The sequence below is a fragment of the Eubalaena glacialis genome, chromosome 5 (genome assembly GCF_028564815.1).
Source record: "Eubalaena glacialis isolate mEubGla1 chromosome 5, mEubGla1.1.hap2.+ XY, whole genome shotgun sequence".
Lineage (NCBI taxonomy): Eukaryota > Metazoa > Chordata > Mammalia > Artiodactyla > Balaenidae > Eubalaena > Eubalaena glacialis.
This window is the reverse complement of record NC_083720.1, coordinates 119,912,436-119,929,677: the sequence shown is the minus strand read 5'-3', so window position 1 is coordinate 119,929,677 and position 17,242 is coordinate 119,912,436. Positions and strand designations below refer to the sequence as shown.

The window sequence follows — 17,242 nt, the reverse complement described above, 5'->3', positions numbered from 1 at the left end:
AAAATCTGCCTCCTGATGCAGGGGACACAGGTTCAATCCCTGGTCGGGGAACTAAGATCCCACATGCCCGAGGGACGACTAAGCCTGTGTGCCACAACTACAAAGCCCACGCACTCTGGAGCCCCTGCGCCACAGCTAGAGAGAAGTCCGCACGCCGCAACTACGGCACAGCCAAAACTCAATCAATCAATCAATCAATCAATATTAAAATAGCACCAAGATTTAAAAAAAAAAAAAAAAAACTACCTAAGAATTAATGTGTGAAAATTATTACTTAGAAACCCTAAGAAACTATCTTAATTCTTTTTTCAAGTTATTAAAAATCATAAGTGCATGTTTCCTTTTCCACCATTTATCTATGAACTATGAGATTCATCTCTTTGGAATTTTTTTAATAAAGATAAAAAGCTTTACTACTTGCTTCTAGAGTGATCATCGACAATTTGTAGCACTTATAAATGTTTTGTACATATAAAAATAATTCAAAACATACACTTTAAGGGACATTATAAAATTATTTATACCAGTTTCTTTTCTTTTTTTTTTTTTTTGGTTAATTCTTGTCAACAATATATCAAGCCAATATTCATTTAGCATTTTGTATGAACTTAACATAGTATTAAATTCTTCGGAGAAAACATAAGTTTGACATGGTCCTTACCTTCAAAGGAGTTCTAATTTTATGTGGAAGACAAGTCCAACACATATAGAAATAAAAAGCATAGGGGAACAAAGTATGATGAAATGTAGTGATTAATAAAGACCTTTTGCAATACATACTAAAACGCCATGTTTTGTGGTTTAAGGAAAATAAAAAGAAGTGCTTATAGCAGTGCAGACAAGGAAGGTCTCTGTGGATCAAGGAGTCCAAAAAAGTCTTTGTAGAGACCCCAAGGTTGAGGAGTAAGGGCTGTGTTGTCCATGAGTGATAAATCAGGGGTGGCATGTTTCGAAAATGTGGTTTTTGCGTTTTTTGGTGATTAGTCCGTGGGTATAGACCTGGAGACATGCTTGCACATCTGTACAGCCCACTTCAAAGCTAGAAAGCAAACTAGACACAGTGGTAGTTAATGAAATTGACACTGATCAGGGTTCTTGGCCTTCCCCAATCAATAGAAATTGATAAGAGGCCAGACAAGAAATTCAGTCAAGGCTTTACTCCCTGGGGCGGGGGGTGGGGTGGGGTGAGCTGAACTGGTTCCTTATATGGGGTGAGCGTAGGTATGTGTCCAGGGGTGAGGCGTGAGGATTGTCTTAGGTGGTTTGTCCACCCCTTTGGTGGTGTTGAGTGCAGGGGGCATGCTGCAGTACCCTGTTTTTGCTCCCGACGCCCTGTTTTTCTCCCAGATCTTCAGAAGTGGCAGTTGGATTTTTCTGGTCTTTTTGTATCTTGTTGTCCATAATTTGCCCCAACTGTGCATACATACAGCTATTTTTAGCCCCTCATAGTTTCTTTGTATTTTGTTGCTTGAGGAGATGTTTGTTCAGGTGCAAGCACTGCAGCACTGCAGCAAAGGATCCCAGGTCCCAGGTCCCAGCCTGTCTCAAAATGGCCAAGGAGTTTATAAGGATAGTAGATTATCCTTGACCAAGAGGGCAGCACTGGATGAGGGAATGTGTAGTACCCAGGATGCGCTCTGTGCACAAGTGTCCACCACGTCTGACAAGTTATTTAAACTTTCTAAACCTGGTGCTCCTTGTCTGTTACATGGACCTAATAATGGTTCCAATCTCATCAATATTTATGCATAATAAATGACAAAAGGCACACCTATACTATCTATTCCATAGGGCTGTGGTGGGAATCCCCTGGGATAATATGTACTGTGGAGGTTGGGAGCAGAGCCTGGAAGTATCAGGGGGTACAGTCACTAGTCTTAGTCTCATGTTTATGAGGGCCTGGGCTGGGAATGCTGAAGCTGAATTTGGATGTCTCTCTTTATATCTCAAATGTGAGGTGAGTTAACAGGAAGTAACTCAGAAATTAGCAAATGTCCTGATGTTGGTTTGTTGTGCTTTCGTGCATTGCCTATGGGGGGTAGGGCTTAGGGAAAGACCTTGTGCATAGAAACCAGGTTGTTCTTCATCCTGGGGTGGAAAATGAGAGCCCAAGGATTAGGTTTCAGATAATGGGGATAACTGTCCCCATGGCTGTCCATCTTTAGAACTGAAGAAGAAATCTGGAATCAGAGTACAAGACACATTTGTGAGGAAGTCTCATTGCCAACATGAGCTGGCCTCTGCAACATGTTGGAAGAAAGGAGTGGGAGATCAGTACATTGTAGGGGCTTCGGTCTCAGAAGGGGCCTCAGAGGGGCTTGGGCCCAAGGACTCTGAAAGCAATCATACCTAGTAACCAATTTTAAATCTTCTGTGTATTATTCCATCTGTTCCCCAAAGCCTTCATGAGTCTCGCTAAAACATTACAGCTCAACCTTCCCTACCACAGAAGGGAAATATGGGAAGCATCTGAGTCTACACTTGAGACAAAGCTGTGCCAGGGAGAATAGAAGCTGCTGCCTGAGTGAAACAAATCTCAGGGCAGGAAAAGGAGACCTGCAAAAAGCCCAGGGGTGGCCCAAATCCACAGCAACATGGCATAGAGAGCCAGGTTTGAGGGTGGGAAGAATTTCCTAGGGTTCCAAGAAATTCATGGAAGGGAAACTGGTAAAGATGCTGGACATCTGATAGTGACCAGAAGTATAGACCCAGATGATTGTGACCTGGGTATTAATGGGAGATGTAGCCTGCTGATGTATGGAGTTTCTGGGTTACATGGGATTGCTGTGAGGTTGAAATGAGGTAACAAAGGAAAAATCTTAGCATAACATCTAGCTTTTAATAGGCTCACAATTAATATCTGTTGTTGCTGATGTTATTGTGATTGACTATGGAATACCATGTTAGGGGATTATGTTAGGGCACTGGAACAGAAGGTCATATAAGATGTGCTCTTTAAGCAAGTTCTGTAGATACCCACACTCTTACACACAAAAACACCAAATGGCACCACTGTGTGCACAGCCAGACCAAGCTGTGACTAGAAGGCCATTTTCCACTTGTCACTTTTCCAACTATGGACAAGATGGTAGGTACCCAGAAGCATAATTTTCTAAAAACGACAAATCATGAATAATTCAACAGAACTGTTTCAGAAAGTCCTAAGTCTGTGGGAGCAGGTGCACGCCTCCATTGGTGAGTGCATTGAGACAGTGGTAGCTCTGTGGGAACTTGTCTATTTTTCTTTCATGAGACCACCAGAGCCCCCCTGGAGCAGGTGGGTGGTCTAATAAACTCTACCATAATTGGGTGTCTTTATTCTTCTGTAGGGTTTCTTAAGCTCAAAGAGAGAAGTAGCCATTTGACAAAAATACAGGCCCCAGTGACACATGTATTCTGTGTCTAAAGACATCTCCCTACAAGATAAACAATTGTCCTGGATCCCTGGCACGATGGTGGTGAGAGGGCTGGGGCTTGGCAAGTGACATAGGCAGTACTGGCAACAGAAATCTCAAACAAAGCAGAAGATAGAGTTGACGTAAGGGGTTGAATGGATGTCTGGCCAGTAGAAACCAAGACATGGGAGGAAGGATGAGCCCCAGATGAGACACAGCACTGGCTTCTCAACTTTTTACACATATGAACTAGTTTTTCCAGCAGGAAACAGCAGGTGGCAGCGTTCCCAAACATCAGGGTGGCCTCACATCAGGTGGGGATCTGAACTAGCTGGGCTATAATATATGAAGCAGTCTTATAATACTAACAACTAGCATTTATCAAGAAATATTTATGTACAGGCTCTATTTAAAGTTCTTAAATGAATTAACTCACAACTGTATTTAATAGGTAATATTATCCCAAGCACACTTCAGCCTCAGGGCCTTTGCACCTGCACGTTTCTATGAAAGAAACAGCAGTTACATATGTGGTTTATTCTTCACTACAATCAGACCTCTGGTCAAATGTCATCTTCTAAGAGAAGACTCTTCTGATGACTCCATCTCTCTAGTCTCTCACCATGATTTATTTTTCTGCATAGCACTTATCTTTTTGACAGTATATATTTATTTGTGTGTTGTCTATTTACAAGGAAGAATCTGAGTTACAGAGAGTTCAAGCAAATTGCTCAAGGTCTCAGATTCACACATGGAGAATCAGGCTTGGAATCCAGGCAGGGTGGCTCCAAGACCCCAGCTCTTGACTTCTACTCTGTATTGCTCCATGAGTACTTTGTTGTAGCATCACCTCAGCCCTGGGAGAGAAGCAGATGCACTGCAAGCAGGACAACAGCGTGCAAACACTACTCTCCATAAACAAGGACTAGAAAGTGTGGACACCCACATCTGGCCTCCCTGGTTCTTGTAGGCAGCATTTGAGAAAAATGATTGCCTTTTCAGTATAAAAAAAGTCAGTTTCACATTAACTTTTCAAACACTTTTTGCTGAGTTTCTAGCAAATCAAAAGCATCATCCTCTATTTTAAAAAAAATTTAATATGAGGAATATGTCTTCATAGGACAGGATAATATAAGGGTGGGTATTTGACAGGTAAGTTTTTCTCCTTGAAAGGGTTACACAGGAAACAGTGAAAAAACCCATTTTGGCTCGGTGGGTTCGCCTCAGCCATAAATTACTTCAGCATCTGGCATAGTAGGCTCTGAATAAATAATTGTTGAATTAATGAAAGAATGTAGTGATGCATGAAGAGTAGAGCATAATGACACCCCACAGCTCAGGGAATGGGGCGTCGCTACCATCCCTTCCATAACCTGCTATTGGCCTTGGTGGGGAGAGACGCAGAGTTAGCTTAGGTAACTGCCATTACGGAGAGTGGGCTCTAATAAACTTAGGGAAAAAGAAAAGTAAAGTGAGTGTTTCTGTTTTTATATCCCAAGAGCTCAAAATATTTCACAGATTCTACTCTACTTTTTAAAAAATGAAGGATGATGCTTTTGATTTGCTAGAAACTCAGCAAAAAATGTTTGAAAAGTTAACGTGAAACTGACTTTTTTTATACTGAAAAGGCAATCATTTTTGCTCAGATGTTGCCTACAAGTCCATCAATCCAGTCTAGAGCTACTAATGTGTGTCTTTCCATAAAGACTACTATCCCAATCCCACTCAAAGTACCTGTCAGGTTTACAAGCCAGTTTCCCTGAAGCTTTTTTAAAAATATTGTTCTTTGTGTGTTGTTGCCATTTTGAATCTCTCATTGTAACTCCTCTGAGTGAATCAAAACTCTCTATCAAGTGTTGATTCTCCATCAATTATATGTCCAAATGGCTTCACACTCAAATGACAGGGTCTTTCAAGTAAAGGAGGAGAGCATTAATCACTCACACTGGTGATGACTATTAATAGGCTTACACGTATTTATTGGGCACCTACTTAGACTTACAGGTAAGAACATACATTAATGAATACAACTTGAAGTTGCTGTGGTGACAATTAGTCATTCCAGGTTATTTGTCTCAGAAAATTTAACTAACAAGTGTCAGGCATTTGAATCAAGAGAATATATGGAGGCCAAAGCTGGAAATTAATTGATTAATTAATAATTTCATAATTTAAAAAGTAGAGGCCAGGAAGCAATTGAGAGCTCCAACTTTGACTCACTTAGAAATCACTCAAAAGCGCCCACAGGCCATCTGGTAAACCAAGGAAGCTAGATCAAGGTTGACCTCACTGACACATGCCACCAGCAAGTGTGTTTTAGGTATTCCACAAAGGGTGACATATACTTAGTCATTTAATGAAGCATGTTAATATTATAATGACAAATATATGGGAATTCTTCCCCCAGCACTTTCCACCTAGTATACTTCTCAAGTGCACTAAATAAAATCAAGTGGTTTGAAAGAGTGTATTTATTTTTAATACATTTTTTATTAAGGATATTACATGGGTTAAACTCCATGTTTTGTAATATAACAAAGTTTACATTGTACCATATGTGTCTTCTGTCCCCAAGAAGTTATTGCAGTAAGTTACTCTCTCTTGATTGAATGCCCCAGTATGAGCTAAAGACAAACCCTGTTGAAGCCACACCACAGTCTAATACACTAATCTGATGAACATTTATTATCCCTATTTACCACTGAAAAAAGCATGTCATAAACAGGCTAAACAGCTTTCCAAAAATGTTAGTATTGGCAAAACCCAGCATAAAATCCATTTATCTTTACTTCCAAACCATGAGTATTGACTCCAATGCTAATGTACATTCTAATACCAGAACTAAACATTTTTTATTTTGCCCTCGGGCAGAAGTCATGGTTCCTGAAGTCTTTTTGATTGACCAAGAAAATCACTCTGGGATCACGAAGCCTACGTTTCTTCAGGATACCAACTAACCAACCAAGAATAAAATGTCTCTCCACAATATCCTTTGAATGAACTTGGCCACATCTCAGACTGGTAATAATGAAGCAGAATTGTTTGACAAGCAAAGAACATGATTACAGGAAGGAGAAAACAACCGAGGAACACATTAGTGACAACTAAAAATTTTTCTTTTCATTTTATGATAATGGGAAACACTATCTAGATCCCTGCTGAGCAGAGTAAGTCTGGGAAAAGCAAAAGGGAGGATTATGAGGTTGTCTAAGACTAATGAAAATAGATGTCGTTGCTTCAGGCCAAGTTCTCTCCTGTTAGATCTCTATAAAGAGCCACCTATACATCGTGAGGTGAGATGTCTTTCAATAACAAGGCCCCAGGCTGGCCCAGCCCTTGTTTTTTTTCAGCCTGTGTTTTAGGACCAAGAGGGGCTGTGAGATCCCTCCAGGGGCCCCTGTGGTGTGTCAAGTCCCACAGTCCCCCAGGGCTTGGCTTCTCCCTCCGCTCTGATGCTCTCTTCTAGCCAGCCTGAGCTCCTCACACATCTGCCGGAAAAGATCACTCCTTGAAGAGTTCGTTTCCCTCAGAAAGATCTGAGTCTCCTCTATTTCTTCTTAGTCTTCTGACTTACTGAATCCTTAAGAAAACACAATTATTTCCTGTCCCAGAAACATTCAGCCACAAGCAATTTGTTTTCTCCTCACTTTGTTTTGGCCCCGTTGTTTAACTTTTATGTATATATTGAATGCCATGCCTGTGCTCAGTCCTTTATGATCATTACACAATCTGATTTTATGTTTACAACCCCACTAACTAGGTTTCATTATCCCCATTTAACAGATGAGAAATCTGAGGCCCCAAATAAGCAATACGTTTTGCCTAAAGTCACAGAGCTCAGATATAGCACATTAACCCAAGATCTCAGATTCCAAGTGCTATACTGTTACTCTCTGCATTCTATTACTTCCATCGTAGATGACAGGCACGGACTTTTCTTTTTATTCATAATATTTAACACTGACATTACGTTACTCTTCCACTTACAGCCAAGTGACCTTGACACCACAAATACCTATTTATCCTTCATCTGTAAAAATGGGAATCATGGGACTTCCCTGGTGGCACAGTGGTTAAGAGTACACCTGCCATTGCAGAGGACATGGGTTTGATCCTTGGTCTGAGAAGATCCTACATGCCGCTGAGCAACTAAGCCCATGCACCACAACTACTGAGCCCGCATGCCACAACTACTGAAGCCCACACACCTACAGCCCATGCTCCGCAACAAGAGAAGCCACGGTAATGAGAAGCCTGTGCACCACAACAAAGAGTAGCCCCTGCTCGCCGCAACTAGAGAAAGCCTGCGCGCAGCAATGAAGACCCAACGCAGCCAAAAATAAATAAATAAATAAATTTTTAAAAATTAGGTTTAAAAAAAAATGGGAATAATTATACCACCTACCTTAGAAGAGAGTTGTGAGAATTAAGGGAGTTAATGTATGTAAAAGAATCAGAACAGGTAATTCCCTGGCAGTCCAATGGTTAGGACTCTGCGTTTTCACTGCCACGGGCCCAGGTTCAGTCCCTGGTCAGGGAACTAAGATCCCGTAAGTTGTGTGGCACAGACGAAAAAAAAAGAATCAGACCAATACTTGGCCAATTGTAAGCATCAGATAAAGGTTGATTATCATTATTAGTAGTATAGGAACAGTAGTGGTAGTAATGACAAAAGGAGTAATAGTTGTAGTGGTTCATTTATAGGTTTAGGGATTTATTATTTGCCTCCTTCATTACAACATAAGCTCCTTAAGGGCGGAAATTTCGTTCAGTTTACTATGTATTCTCCTTGTCAAGAATAGTACCGAGCACAAAGTCAAGGCTTAATAATTATTTGTTAAAGACATGAATACATAAATGACTTCAAGCCTTCATATTCCTTTTTCTGTGACTTTCAGGATATGAGCAGTGAAAATTCACAGTGGGTGAATATAGTTTCCATTGTCAAAGCTGTACCTACCTGGTCTGGCACCCCCATATGCCCAGAGACAAAGTGGGAACCACTTGTGTTCTTTGCCCTTCCTTATGCTGATGGCCTTCTTTCCTGGTATCTTCTTCCCAGGGACCCTGAGCACAGCCGAGTCATTCTTCATTCCCTTCATGCTGTCCTTTACTCTACATCCCATAAAAATGAACCTGTCCTTAATTTTATTGCCTAAAGCCTCCTCCCTGGTAGGTGAGACCTAATTACTCTTGTCAACTAACCTGCTGTTCAAACTTTTCTAACGTCCCTTGCAATTCTAAATTCTAAAAACTCTGATCTCATGTGACTGTGTGTTTGTTTCAGTTTGCTGTATGTGTGATGACATTAGTTTATCAAAAAATGTGCTAATAGTTACCCTCTATCTGGTAATAAAGAGGGTAAAGAAGAAGGTAAAGCCTTCATCCAAAGGAGGAGCTTTAGTGGTAGAACTCGGGCATCAAGGCTAACTTCTTGGGGAAAAAAATGGTGCTGATGGAGCCTTGAAAAGTCCCTGGTCAACATCGCTTGTTTTTGTTTCCCAGAAGTAGGGCTGGTGCTCTCCGTTTAATCCAATCAGCTTTTTCTCCTGACTGCATTAGAGACACAGGCTTCATTCCCAACTGGGTAAGTCTGGAATTTAACTTCTTTCTCTCCTCTGGAAAGTAGCAGAGATTCCTGAGAGAAACCATGAGTGAGGATAGAAAAGAAGAAAGAACAAAGAACAGAAGGAGAGGGCAAGAAATCAGTGCAGGGAGCAGCAGTTGAAGAGAAAGGGCAGGCCAGGCCAAAGGGAAATGAGAGAACAAAAGAGAGAGCTGCAAAGTAAAGAGGAAAAAAGGGAGGAAATGCAACGGAAAAGCTGAGAGCAGGAGAATGAGCACAGCAAGAAGGTGGTGAAACGCAGAGGATCCCACCAGACTGCCCAGCAGGGACGGGTGGGCAAAGAGAAAGAGACAGGAGGCAAATGATAAAGATACGGAGGAGCCACTGTCAGTGACCTACGTAAGGAAGGCTTGGCAGTCTAAATAAAATGCACGTTGTTCGTTTATAATTCGGATGGTTTAAGCTATTTATGATACATCTGGATGTTCCATTTAATCTTATTAAGTTACAGTTATAGTTTTATTCATTACACGAAACCAATTATTTTCCATGTATTGTGTATTGAGGGTCCCTAATCAAGGGGTAGAAGTGATATCACTTCACTTAAAATCTATTATTATTCAGATGTGGATTAACCTTACATTGTTGGAAGCTTCCTGGTGATGTCCGGCTGTGCTGAGCATTGTTTGTGACAAAATAAGTATGGATGTACCATTTTACAGAAAGGGGAGCCATTATTACCCAGGAAATGACATGGCTTAAATGCTTTGGCCTAATTAGCCAAAAAGGACATAGCCCAGGTCGAGTTTGCAGAAAAGCCAATTCACATGTGTACAGGCTTCTCTCTCCAACCTCACCACCCCAGCCTCGTTCGACTCACCATCATCTCTCTCTGACTTGAAATGTTGTGAGAGTCTCTTAGCCCCTTTCCACCTTTGATCTCTCCAGTTACCCACAATACATCCAAAGTGAACCTTTAAAAATACTGTACCTCAGCCTGTATGTAAATTTTCAATGGTTTCCACTGCACAAGGGATAAACCTAAGCTCCCATAAGGAATTACACAATCTTGCCCCTGTGTATCCCATCTTTATGTTCAACTCCACTCATCTTCCTTTTTCCCCTCAGATGTGCCACCCTCTTTTTCATCCCAGAGCCTTCGCGTATGTTCTGTCCTAAGACTGGAACACTCTTCCCCATTCTCCATCTGGCTAAGCACTCCTCATGCTTCCTGTCTCAGCATTAATACTGTTTTCCTCAAAGAAGCTTTGCCTGACTGCCCCAGTCTAGGCCAGATCATTCTATTACACATGCTCCTGGCATATTTTGCTTCTTCTATATACCAAGTCACATACTTTAATACTTATTTGTGTACTTATTTGTGCTGTCTGTGACCCCCAGTTGGTTGTAAGTCTTATGAAAGCCAAGTCCGGTTGTATCTTGCCCATCATTCTTTCCCTAGTGTCCGCCATAGTTCCTATCACATGACAAGCACTAAATACACCCAGTGAAGGAGCAAACGAGATCTGTATTTCCAACAACCCAGATTTGTTTCCGTCCCAAGGTGTCTGCCTCAGGTAGAGCACATACAATGCTTTCAATGCATTCATTTGCTGAGAGGAGAGAGAGAATCCCTTCTGCATCCCCAGGTAGAATTGTTCTGGATGGGCTCCAGATCACAGCACCATGGTAGGGATGGGAGTAGCAAACTTGCAAACCTTCTACGTGCAGAGCGGTGCCGGCCATTGTCCCCCATGAAAACAATGTGATGCTCAGTATTCACAACCTTTTCAGCCGCTGTAAGCAGAAGAGTTGCAGTGCTTTTTAGTTAAGGTGGAATCTGGCTGAAGGGCAGAATGTAGTTGGAAAAAAGAGAAGCATTACTAGCACGTTGTATGAAATAAAGGAGACAATATCTTTGGTTCTCTACTTACTTGACACCACTTTCTTTGCAGCAAGTCTCTTATCCTCCCCTGATGTGCAATTGCACAGCTTCTTCACACTGGTCACCAGGCCCTCATGCTTTATTCTGAAACAACGACATCCAAAATCTGTGCTTCTAACCTAAGTGTCTACCAACAGATGAATGGATAAAGAAGATGTGGTACATATATACAATGGAATATTACTCAGCCGTAAAGAAAGAATGAAATCATGCCATTTGCAGCAACATGGATGGTTCTAGAGATTATCACACTAAGTGAAGTAAGTCAGAGAAAGACAAATATCATATGATAGTACTTACATGTGGAATCTAAAAAAAAAATGATACAAATGAACTTATTTACAAAACAGAAATAGACCCACAGACATAGAAAACAAACTTACGGTTATGAAAGGGGGAAGGGAGGAGGGATAAATTAGGAGTTTGGGATTAACAGATACAAACTACGATATATAAAATAGATAACCAACAAGGATCTACTGTATAGCACAGAGAACTCTACTCAATATCTTTTAATAACCTATAGGGAAAAGAATCTGAAAAAGGATACATATATATATATATGTATAACTGAATGACCTTGCTGTACACCTGAAACAAATACAACATTGTAAATCGACTATACTTCAATTTTTAAAAAAATCTGTGCTTCTTGGTGCGATGACTGGTTTCTAACATCCCAGGATCCTCAAGGACTTTTGACCAAATGTTGCCAGTTGGGTTGGGACAGTCTCCAGCAGGGCCAGATTCAATCTAATGCAGTTTCCAGTTGTGTTCCTATGTCCCCAAATATTCTTTTAAAATTACTGACATCAGCTGACCTATTATGCATGCTTGTCCCTTTCTGGTGTTGACGGGGACTAGGATAGACAGTGCACTGCTAACTCCAACATAAGTGATCAGATAAAACTGTTAGGATTTGGTGATCCTCTTCTGACAGCCAAACCTGCTTGTAGCTTTCAGAATTCATGCCCACTGATGGCATTAAACACTGAGAGCCTCTCATCACAAAAGGACACCATGTACACAATTATCTTTCCAATGGTTAGATCAGTCCATGTCAATGTCATGTTTAATATTTAAACCTACTCTACCGTCATTTGTATCTGTTTACTCAGTGGTCACCTGCAGAACCAATACGAATAAAAAACGGAGCTTGGGGGGCAAAAAAAATATATTGAAAATCATTGAGGTGGACAGACTAGTGAGTCTACTCAAACACCTGTCTCTCCCCCTCCCACCATCTGTGCAATCACTTCACCTTCCAGCCTCACGACTCACCCCTGCAATTACCCTGTCAAGAGGAGAGTGCAGCTTAGGTGGATTTAATGTGGGTTTAATATGGTCTGTTGAGTTTAATGTTGATTTCCTTTAAGCAACTGTTTCTCTTCTTGCTGAAAATCTATGTCTATGTGTCTTTGCTTAATTTGGATGATGAGTCCATCTAAGGCAAGAGTCAGGTTCTGTGTTTTGTAAAGAGACTAGATCAAATAAGCAGAGGATAGGCCGTCCAGAGCTGTAAGTAGAAACAGCAGAATGATGCATAATTCACAGGTTATAGTGAAGCTAAAATGGAAGGTTACTATTTTAACACATTCTCAAGAATTCTTTCCCTCAAATTCTCCATATGAATATAACAATCGCCTATATATAGCTATAAAGGAGAGGGAAGGAGCTGATATGTAATCCAGATCTACTACATATTGTTAGGTGTGATGCTATAGAGTGTATATTCATTTTCTCATCTAAGAAAATAATTCTTCAAGGTGGGTATTTTAAGGCAAGGGACCCAAGGGGCTGAGAGTTGAAGTATCTTGGGATACAAGCCTAAGTCTATTTGTTTCAAAGGTATGTGTTCTTTCCTCTAAGTGGTCTTATCATTTACCTGGTGATAGTACATCATCTGATTGATTCAACCCTCTAAGGGTCTCACCTCACCAAGTGTGATATATGATGCTATATCCCCTGTAGAAGGCAAAAAAGTGATTAGAAAAAAATGGAAATTGTAAGAAATTGTCCTCCCAACTACCTAGACATGACATCATTAGAGCTCAAAGCAATTGGTTAGCCATAACTGCTCTCTTTCCATCCATTCAATTTTTTCACCAAAAACATATTATTTTGATTGCCAACTATCTGCCAGGCACTGGGATAGACATTTGGGATAGAGTGATAAGCAAGATGGATATGTCCTACAGAGGACAGCATAGCACAGATTGGCCTCTGGACTCTGAAGTAGTATATGGCTCCATGCTGCCTGCCTCAGAGTATGAGAAACCAAGTACAAATAGCTACTGCTTCTTTGAAATAATTTATGAAATTTAAAGAAGGCAGCAGGATCAGTAATGTTTTCTATTTAGTCAGGCTTAAAATATTTATTTTATCAGATAGACTTCAACCATGATATTTCATAAATATGAGACAAGTCATTAAAGGAAAAGTTTGTGGTTGATTTTCTGAATTCGTCAACGTGCTTACCCAATGGGTACTTTTATATTTCGCAGAGGTATTGAGGAAAGGCAAAACTGGCCTTCAGTTACAACGTACAGCATCTCAGTACTGAACCAAGAAATTCCTATTTAAATAGTAAGGTACTTAGAATTATTCAGCAGCATGAACAAGTCAGAAGTCATTCCCAGAGGAAAATTTACCCCCTTCCCTGGTTTCTGAGCCACAAGTAGAGACTGGCATTCACTTACTCCTCATCTTAGTGAGGTCAATCAAAAAATCCATACGATACATTGAGTATGTCACATCAATCTCTTTGCTGTTTGGATGAAATGAGCTTTGTGTTATTCTCAAATTAGACACTCATCATGTATAATTTGCCTCTTACATAGAACAGCTGCTGGCTTTTACAATGCTTTCAATCCAATGCTGAGTACAGCCATTGTTGGTGTTACTGTGAGCATTATTTAGTCAGTTCTGTGATATATGCATCATTTGATTTGATGATAAAATACAGAAAAGCATTGTCTAGAGAAAAGCATGGTATGTTTATCTTCACCTAGAAAAGTTAACTCGGAAGTAATTATACTAAAAGGCTTAGGCTATTATACTGGAAAGCTATTTTACTTTTTTAATTAAAAATTATTTTATTTTAATATTAAATATTATTCTGTGGCTGTTTATGAAGGAGACAGCACATTTCTCATCAGTATGTTCAAAGAGGCAACTGAATCACCAGAATGGGTCTCATGGATAAACTGGGAATCAGGAAATCATGAATTTAAAACTTTGCTAACACACCCCCTACTTTTGCCATCTATAAAACTGAGTGGGGAGATCATCGATAAGCATTTACATGAAGCACTTTAAGATGGAAATTGTTACCACCTATATACAAAATGTAGTTCTCAGAGTACAGTTCTAAATTTAAACACCATAATGATTTGTATTTGCCACTAATTGGAGATCTCGTAGTATAATAGATTCTGTTGGTGTTAGTTTATGTATTTGAGAAGTGGGGAAGCTTGGGAGACATCTAATGTAATCATTACAAGCAGTAGTCTCTCTTTTTTTGAGTGTATGTATTTCTCAACTCTAATTGGAATCATTGTTTTATAAATAAGATAACTGAGGAAAGGGAAACCTACAAAGTCACAGTGAGTTAGAGAAGGATATATTACTACAACTCATCAGATTATAAATTTTATTCTTAATCCGACCCAGCTAAAATGAGAAGTATAAATTTAATAAATCATATTTTAGATGATAAAGGGCAATAAAAGCTGTGTCACAAGCACAATTATCATTTTTCAAATTATAAAGGTAAAATTTGGCTAAGGGGATATATTCAGATTTTCACTGCCAATGTGCACCATTCTTATTAAATTGGCTTTCATGGACTAGTCTACATGCTCTTTATGATATTGGAGCTGTGTATTTAGGAGTGATGTACTGTTTTGAGAGTTAGAGATTATCTATCTCTTCTATATGAATATTTGTACATATGTGTGGATATGTACACACACACGCATACAAACACATGAAAAGAGTTCATTAAACAGAGTTCTTTTATAAACAGCCTTTGATTGAATTCAACTGCTTGTTCTGAGAATAACTGTTTGATTTAATTCAACTAGTTTTGTCAAGTTAACTTGATTATGTAGATTCACTTTTAAGATCTTTAATTTATTTACTCTGTTTCATGAGGCAAAACCTTGTAAAATTGAATAAGAAAACAATCATAAAGGATTCTCTACATTTATTCTCTACATCTATAAAAAACATATGATTCATCATAAAAAAAACTAAATCATTTTTTAAAATAGCTAACAAAAGTTATTCTAGAACCATAGGTCTTGGTCTTCTTATAAACATCAACTTTATAGATAACTTCCTTGTGACTTATTCCATTTGTAGAAATGTAGGAGCATTCATATAAAAATATATAGAGAAAAATTTCCCATCAAGAATCCTTACTCCAATCTAAGTGAAGTAGGAAATTTTAGCTTGCAAGAAATCTCTAAATGCAATTTAATGATTGGTATAATGTAGCCTACACTGAAATACATGGACTTAAGTAAATCTTTAAAAAGGAAGAAAAGAAAATCATATTAACGAATGTATTTAAAAGATCTCAAACATGATTTTTCCATGCTTTCAAATGATATATTGAGATGGAAGGAAGGAAGGAAGGAGGGAGGGAGGAAAGAGAGAGAAAGAAAGAAAGGAAGAAAGAAAGAGAGAGAAAATGTGTGAAGACTGGGAAAATGTAATATTTGTATAATTTTATGTTGATAGCAATGTACATGGGTGCTGCCATAGTCTGTTAAAAATGCTGAGTTGGATGGCTAAAAAACGACTGGGAAGCATCTATTCAAAGTCATTGAAGAATCTGAAGAATTCATTAAAGAGTTCTCATTGAAGAAATTCAGAGAGGAAAAAAAAAAAAAAAGCAGTCTGTCAGACATTATGTAAATGAAACATAAATAATCTGTGTCAACATGACCGTGTGTTTCCAACTCTCTCTTCCATTTTGCTATGACATACGTCAAGGTTTTGTCACAGGGAACCACAAAGGAAAAAATCACTTAAGTACAGGAAGGATTTTCAGCATTTGTGTCAATCCATCCATTGTAGGAGAGGTTTCAATCAATAAGTTATAGATGGGTAATCAGGAAGGCATAACCACCAGGAAAGTTGAGAGAGGAGCAGTGAGCCTATTAGGACCATCTTCATGAGTTCTAACTAAGATTCGTGTGGAGAGTTATTGTCTGATTTTCAACCAAGAACTGAAAACTGGTTCATCCACGTATTCGAAAAAATATAATTGAACAACTTCTGCATGCCTGCTATCATTGTATCTGTATGCCAGAAACCACTATCGATGCTAGAGGGGAAAAACCAAAAACTTACTTCTGTTTTCTCAAACTGATATGTCTTAGGAAGGTAAATGAAAGCGAGAACTACAAACGATGGCAAGTGTTATGAACTGAATGCATGTCCTTCCCCCAAATTCATGTTAAAACCCTAACCCGCAGTGTGATGGGATTTGGAAGTGGGGCCTTTGGGAGGTGATTAGCATTAGATGAGGTCATGAGGGAAGAACCCTCAGGATGAAGTGAGTGTCCTTATAAGAAGAGACCAGAGAGCTTGCTCTCTGTCCGCCATGTGAGGATACAGCAAGACAGCTGCCAGGAGGAGGGTTCCCCCACCAAGAACCCGACCACGCTGGCACCCTGTGCTGGAGAACTTCCAGACTCCAGACTGAGAAATAAAGATCTGTTGTTTAATCCACCCAGTCTATGGCATTTTGTTATAGCAGCAGACCAAGCAGACTAAGAGAGCCAGAGAGGGTACTTTCAGGGGAGAAAGGGGTCAGGGGGTGCGGATTTCAGCAGTAAGATACACAGCTTAGAGATGGTCATTAAGGCCTTTGTATTTGGACAGTTTATTTTTACCCCTAACAAAACAAACAAACAAAAAAAGCAGTAATTGATTTACACTAAAGCAGACCAATAAGCTAGACAGGACTAAACCAGTATGATTTGTGTGTCTCTTAATGATGAAAGGTCTGGTGGAGAGAGTCGGGTCTGCAATCTACTTCTGGCTTAGCCACTGTGCAGCTTAACACATGGCTTAAATTTCCCAACCTTTCTGAGCCTTGGGAACCTCATCTGTATAGCAGGGGACCAAAACCCTTCTAGATTCTCCCTATTATTATTCTGAATCCTGCAGGTACCCCAAATATGTGCTAGTGGTCTGGGATGAAGATGTTTGACTTAGCCCCACCAATGGCTCACCAAAAATCTATTTCCATTCCTAGAGAAAATAACTCATTACATGTTCTACCATGCCTGAATTATTAAATATGAAAGAGAGAACCCTTAG

At 39.7% G+C, this 17,242-nt stretch overlaps 1 pseudogene; it reads left to right on the top strand.

Annotated features, from left to right (window-relative positions):
- Positions 1-10,126: 10,126 nt before the first annotated feature.
- Positions 10,127-10,730, top strand: LOC133091843 (uncharacterized; annotated as a pseudogene).
- Positions 10,731-17,242: the final 6,512 nt, after the last annotated feature.